At 37.1% G+C, this 7,244-nt stretch overlaps 1 long non-coding RNA gene across 1 annotated transcript; it reads left to right on the top strand.

Moving 5' to 3' along the window:
- The first annotated feature begins 224 nt into the window (after window positions 1–224).
- On the top strand, window positions 225–7,199 carry LOC148722350 (uncharacterized). Its single transcript, XR_015992120.1, has 3 exons — window positions 225–1,166; window positions 1,611–1,694; window positions 6,254–7,199. It is a non-coding gene; the product is annotated as an uncharacterized LOC148722350 (long non-coding RNA).
- The last annotated feature ends 45 nt before the right edge of the window (window positions 7,200–7,244 follow it).

Raw genomic sequence — 7,244 nt, 5'->3', positions numbered from 1 at the left:
GTGCCAGTGTCTTATCAACTATGGTTGACTAGTGCCAATCTATCTCTTAAAAAACAAGGTAAATTTGGCCCTCGTTTCAGATTTTAGCTTTGAAACTCTTTACGGTGGCCAATTTACATTATCGACTCAGTTTATAAAAGCAAAATTACCTTGTTATACTCCCCCACCGATGCAGCACCACAATTTCTTTAGGATCTTACCCCTTTATCCCCTAAAAATATTGACATCAGCAGAAGAATAGGTCCGCAATGCGAACTAGCTATGAAAGAAGCAATTGACGGACAAACTAAAACAAAACAAAAAAAAACAAAAAAATGAAAAGTGAAAAGAGAGAAGTAAAAAACTGTTTGATGGGCAGTTGCAGCTCAGTGTAAATCATGGGGGAAACTTCTCTTATAAGACAATTGAAATAACCTGGATGATGTCTGCCATCGTATGTTTCTTTCGTAACTTGGATCGGATAGTGCAGTCGGGGCGCGGGTAGTGCAGTCGGGGCGCAGGGATTTTGCCGCTCCTATAAGCACAACCATTGAAAAAAAAAAACATCTTTTTCTTACATAGTTGATAAGGCCTTTAAGATATTCTACTCAAAAGTTCAACCGATCTCGACGATTTTCGCTCTCGAGCTGAACACCTCCTTTTACGCGAACTTCGCTCATCCAATCCTTCCTTCGCACTGTGTACGCTAGTTTTTGGTATTAAATCCTCCGCAGCCTTTGGCCTGTTGCATTGCAGAATCTTCCGCCGGAAAGCTGAGTACACCTCCTTACTTTTCCTTTAATATCTTTCCTCTGTCATTTGTTCCTTTCCCTGACGCTGGCATTTTTATTTTACCCCTCTTATGTTCTCTCACATGTGTGCGAATCAACTTAAATGAAAAAATATAAAAATCATGCAATTCATTTGGGCTTCTTTGAATGCAAATTTACGCCAACCTCGCTGTCAAGATATTTTCGCTAGACTGAATTTGCAAGTGAAATCTTTCAACTCATTTCCATTTTATGTTCCTAGTGGTGAGAGCTGTTTTAGGTCGTAGGAAAGAAAGAATAAAGAAAACTCGCCAGTTAATCAAATCCTCCGTCCAAACATGGACAGACAGAATGAGGAGACACTACTTTTACTTGGAATTGGACCTGAACCAACAGTTTTTCCAGGCAAAACACACGGTAAGATAGAAGAGAAAATGTGTGGTTAACTTCAGTTCAACGCGCTTAACGAATTAGGGAGACTGTGATAGTTAGGTTTCCTTTCAAATTGTGTCCACCACAAGCAATTCCATACTCATATCTTCGTTTGACAACGGTAAAAGATTTATGGGAACATGTTGACAGAGAAATTTATCAACAAATTGCATCAGTCCGCCCAACCCGAACAGTGGGTTAATTGGCGAGAGCGTCTTCGCTAGGCAATAAACCGAATTTGTAAATGAGATGTTTTAACTGATCTCGCTGAATTGGGTTAAGAAATCTTGACTAGGTGAGGATTGCATGCATGCAGGAAACGTTTTGTTTTTTTCTTTATGACCCTGATTGCATTCTTATAAGTAACAGTTCAACGCAATACGACAAACCTCAGTAAATTAATAACGGCTTTGTTTCTTTCCCTCATAGAGGAAGTAATATGGATGAGGCATCATAAGCCAAGCATGAGGGTTTACAGAAATGAAAGGGAAAAAAGGAGAGAATTATGTAAAGGTAAGCTTCTGAGTACAGTTGTTTGAAACAGGTTTAAAATCTGTACACGTGACTGCTATCTTAAGACACCTACCAAATAACGTTATCATTCAGGCCAAAAACCAAAATTGTCGTGTTAGGTAACGCGTTTGCTTGTGTCAGTAAGAAAAATGATTATAAACGATATGCAAATACTTAGATCAGAGGATTCATGGACACAAAGGTATGTCGCTAACAAAGAATGATCGCAATGTTCAAACATGGCTCTGCGCTTTGCTTAAAGAGTTTTGGTTCTTTGAAGTGTTGCCCTTTAATTAAAAACTGAAAAGTGCGGAACAACTCTTCCTTTCTTTTGTTAGCCTAGAAAGAATGTTAAGGGATTTTTTTTTTTCAAAATGAGGATTGAAAGTTTTCAATTGTATTTGAGAAAGTGCAGGGCACGAAGCATGCCAACCATTCGTCCTCAATTGTTCCAAAATTTCGACCATCTGTGAGTCGCTTTGTTCAGGTTTCGTATTTTCAGGCCATTTGGCTCCGCAAAAATGTCATTTTTCAATTATTTCAAAATGAGCCTGTCTTGTCTAGATGAACTCTCCCATAAGCCTGGTGGCTTCTTGGGTCTCCTCGCCTTCTAACTGTTATCGCTGTAATTAACTATTTTTTAATTGTTAAAATAAGGCAAATAAAGATGATGATGATGATGATGAACTTTGCAATTCTAGATCTCAAACATATGAATTTTCATCAACAAGAACAGGTAAAAAATATTCGAACCCACAGGTAGTGCAAACTTAGAGGGCCGGTTATTTACACGAGGTCTAATCCAAACTGCGGTTTTACGCAAGCAGTGAGCCTCAGAAATTCTCTATGATGATAATAATAATAATAATAAGCATAACAATAGGCATAATAATAATTATAATAATCATTTAAAAGCGCTAAGTCGACTACTTCTTCATAGCGCTTTACAATATCTACTCTATGTTGTAAGAAATAGACAACTTTTTTAGAGACATGTTTCGGCATGCTTATGCCATCTTCAATCAATGAGTAACAGAACGCGAGTAATTATATAACAGACAAGTAGATGAATAAAATATCTACAGTATGATGTAATACAAAAGCGGGTACTAATTACAACGTGACACCAAACATCAAAGGTGTGAACTAAAACGCTAGAAAAGTGTTATAATGCTGTAATTGTTTGTTAAGTTCAGGTTTGATCTTATTTATATAAAAAGCTTCTTTGAGTTTTAAATCAATAGAGTTGTTAGCAGAATCCAGAATACTAAAGCAAGAAAGGGTGTATTTGTTCTTACAAGAAGGAGATGTGTTGAAATGCTTAAAAATATGCGAGTTTTTATCGCTTTCCGTGTGCTCCTTTATCCTAGTAGAGAAGTGGCAACTAGTTTCACCAATATAACGGGAATTACATCCCGCACAAGAAAATTGATAAACTACCATGGATTTTAGAGCATCAGGAGTACGATCTTTGACACTGAACATGTCGGAAAGTTTCTTAAGATCGTTTTGAAGGCCGGAAGAAGTGTTGTTGATTTTGTAGATACGGTCAATAAGAGTTCGGATAAGGCCAGTTTTGTAGCATGATGGAATAAAACTAAAGAAATTTGTTAGGAGACCAGTGTAGGTTTTTTTTTATGAAAAACTGAAAAAACACAATCATTCGAAGAGTTGTCAATAAATATATCTAGAAAGGAGAGTTTACCATCATTCTCTTTTTCGAAAGTGAATTTTATGTTGGGGTGCTGTGAATTAATGTAATAAAAAAATGACACAGCATCCTGTTCATTGTGGAAGACACAGAATGTGTCGTCAACATAACGCCTATAAAATAGAAGGTGAGTCGAATGGTTAAAATTATTTAGCCATGTTTCCTCGTGGCAACCAAGAAAAAGATTAGCTAGGATGGGTGCTAACGGAGAACCCATCGCTACCCCATCAACTTGGTCATAAAATTTTCCATTAAAAAGATGAGTCTCAGCTGTAGCGAATGAAAACAGTTTCTTGAGGTCTGATTTTTTTTTTATGGAACATTTAGGGTTATGCTTGAAAATAAGATCAACAGCGATATCGATAGTTATAAATTGGATAATTGTAATTATTTGCTTTATGGGCAAGCTTCACTGGTTACCAATTCAATATAGAATTATATCGATAGTTATAGTTATCAATATTGAGATAGAATAAATATATGAAGTTCATATATTTTGAACTGCGGTATTAGATACGTATGATGCACGATCCTCGCAGTAGATAGCGCTATTTATGCAATAGCGAAAATCAGACCTGAAAAATATCAGGCCTGTACGGGACTCGAACCACTGACCTCTGCGATACTAATGCAGAGCTCTACCAATTGAGCTAACAAGCCAACTGGGAGCAGGCCGTTAAGTTGATTCGTAATAAACCCGTGAAAGTGATAAATGAGATAGAATAAATATATGAAGTTCATATATTTTGAACTGCGGTATTAGATACGTATGATGCACGATCCTCTCGGTAGATAGCGCTATTTATGCAATAGCGAAAATCAGACCTGAAAAAAAATCAGGCCTGTACGGGACTCGAACCACTGACATCTGCGATGCTAGTGCAGCGCTCTACCAATTGAGCTAACAGTGGTTCGAGTCCCGTACAGGCCTGACTTTTTTCAAGGTCTGACTTTCGCCATTGCATAAATAGCGCTATCTACTGCGAGGATCGTGCATCATACGTATCAAATACCGCAGTTCAAAATATATGAACTTCATATATTTATTCTATCTCATTTATCACTTTCACGGGTTTATTACGAATCAACTTAACGGCCTGCTCCCAGTTGGCATGTTAGCTCAATTGGTAGAGCGCTGCACTAGCATCGCAGAGGTCAGTGGTTCGAGTCCCGTACAGGCCTGATTTTTTTCAGGTCTGATTTTCGCTTTTGCATAAATAGCGCTATCTACTGCGAGGATCGTGCATCATACGTAGTTATCAATATTGTCTGTTATATAATTACTCACGTTCTGTTACTCATTGATTGAAGATGGCATAAGCATGCCGAAACATGTCTCTCAAAAAAGTTGTCTATTTCTTACAATATTTATCATACTTGCTACTGCTACGATCTACTATAAGATTAAAAAAAATACAACTTAATAAAAAAAGAGATTAAATAATAATTAAAAAGGAAATTATGGTATAAATTGTTAACTAAAGGCAAGTTTAAACAAATAAGTCTTCAAGTCCTTTTTGAAAACAGCCAAAGTGTTTGATCATCTGAGTGACAAAGGTAGTTCGATCCACAGTTTGGGGTCAGCAGCTGAAAAAGCTCTGTCACCATATGTCTTCAAAGATGTCCTTGGAATGCTCAAGAGTCTTGAGTGAAGCAGAGCGTAGTAAACGAGAACTGGTATCATAATGTAAAAGTTCAGAAATATTAGCAGGAGCTAAACCATTCAGACCTTTGTAGACTAACAGGATTATTCTAAAAGTAATTCTATTTTGAATTGGTAACCAGTGAAGCTTGTCCAGAAAGCAAATAATTACAATTATCCAATTTAGAGGTTATGTGGGCATGAATCAGAATTTCAGTGGTGTCCTGGCTTAGAAGAGAAGTTTGTAGAAGAGTTTGTCCTGGCTAGAAGAGGAGTTATTTAATCAAATAAATGTCCTTTCACTATTAGCTTTCGGTCATCATGACACTGTTCGCAAAAAATGTTCAGATGAAAGAATCGGTTAAATTCAAATTCAAGAGTTTCTGAACGCGGTTTTGCTAAACAACGGCTAAACTTTGTTTAAAGAACCGGCCCATAGTGTTCTACCATGGATAACCTCGTACTTCATTAAACTTGCAGTTTTTTTTTTTTTTGAAGAGACAACGGCGAAAACAACAGATCATTTTTGTGATTGATGCTTTGTTTTAGAATTGCATGGGATTATACGGAAAATTTTTGCGACTGGACTACACTCCGACTTATATTGAAGTTTTCTGTGCAAGAGTTAAACACACTGCCATCATATTTGTGGAAATGGTAAGATTTCCGCGCAGCTCCGTACTATTGTGAGACAAAGCTGTCGACCGAAAGGCAATCTATCGTATTCGCCACTGTTTTTCTCATTCAAGAACTGTGTGCACAATAAAGTATGCCTGGGCTGTGCGGAAATCTTACCGTCGAAGGTGAAGAGGTTCTCGAAAACGTAATTCAACTGCTGGATGCAGTTTACGTCGATGCGCCGTCGAGCTCTAAAAAACTAGATTTGAATCAATACGAGACAATTCCTTGGGAGAATAAGTGCATCGATCTCGCATTAAAGCCGAGGGTTTAATGAATTCTGATCACTGCTACAAAAAAGAGGAACCGGCACTTGATTAAAAATTTGTATGAAAAAAATTTCACCTATGTGTACTACGTTCACTTGTTGGGGGTGATCATCAAAGGTTTAGACAATGAATTCAGAGAGGCAAAGCGAAATAAATGTATTTACAGAGCCTTACCGGTACCTTGATCACTTTTATTTGCTATAGCCATGGTAAATTGAATTTTTCCAATTTTAAAATGTTCGTTTGCGTTTCATTGCAGTCCTCCAATATCCTTGTGGCCAGCCTCGTAGATGTGGACCACAAGCTTGGAGACTAAAATCAGGATCGGACCGAAGTAATGATACTTAGTTTTTGGAAACACAGCCTGCCTAAGTTTAAATCAGTCTTAAAGGTAACAACAGTAACTTAAACCTACTCAGTACGTTTCCTGCGGAACGAATTTGGTCACGAATTGCTTTGAAAACACAAAACAAAGCGCTCAAGTTAAGTAAGTTTTATCGTCCGGTAATGTGCAAAATTTGTTTCACGTTAAGTTTAGACCATTCAGTTTTGGGAAGAAGGCTAATGGAAATAATTTGGCAAGGTAAACACAATCAAGCGATTTCTTCCAAACGTTCAAAATGTCAGTGAGAAAGCTAAGCTGTTAAGGAGGGACACTTCCAGTGACTGCTAAAACGTCGAGGATTTTGAAATGCCAATTTTAAACGAATGATTGGCAGCTGTCGGCCGGGAAGGATACCAACAGTGATTGCTTGAAAAGTTAATCTTTAAGATCGTGTTGCATAACTTGAAAAACGTTACGGCGTAATCCCTGCTGTCATGCAGAAAAATGGCAATGATTCTCTTTTTAATACTCGAATGATGCTTTGCACTAATTTTGGCTTGGCAGTCACTGCAAATGCTTTTTTTAGTGTGTGTCGTTAAACGTTCTGGAGGAATATCTCTTTTCAAAGTATCAATTCTCCACTCCATTGTCACAGAGGTAAATTTTAGGTACAGTCAACTTTGCTGTTGGTCGGAAATGCCATAAATAATTAGTTATTATACTCAAGTTCTTTTGTTATTTTATTTTGTAAATCTTTTCGACTTCGTTCGGTCATATTATTGATTTAGACTTATTAATCTATGTAAACATGTTTTATTAGTAGCAAGGAGTTGTAATAAGTGAATAAAAGTACAAATAAATATAAACTTCGTTTCGACAATGTCTTTTATTTCGTATACAATTAAAAAATTTGCAAAGGGCCTGG

Source organism: Stylophora pistillata, chromosome 10, assembly GCF_964205215.1.
Source record: "Stylophora pistillata chromosome 10, jaStyPist1.2, whole genome shotgun sequence".
Classification (NCBI taxonomy): domain Eukaryota; kingdom Metazoa; phylum Cnidaria; class Anthozoa; order Scleractinia; family Pocilloporidae; genus Stylophora; species Stylophora pistillata.
Note: the sequence above shows the minus strand (reverse complement) of the source record. Positions and strands in the feature narration are given on the sequence as shown.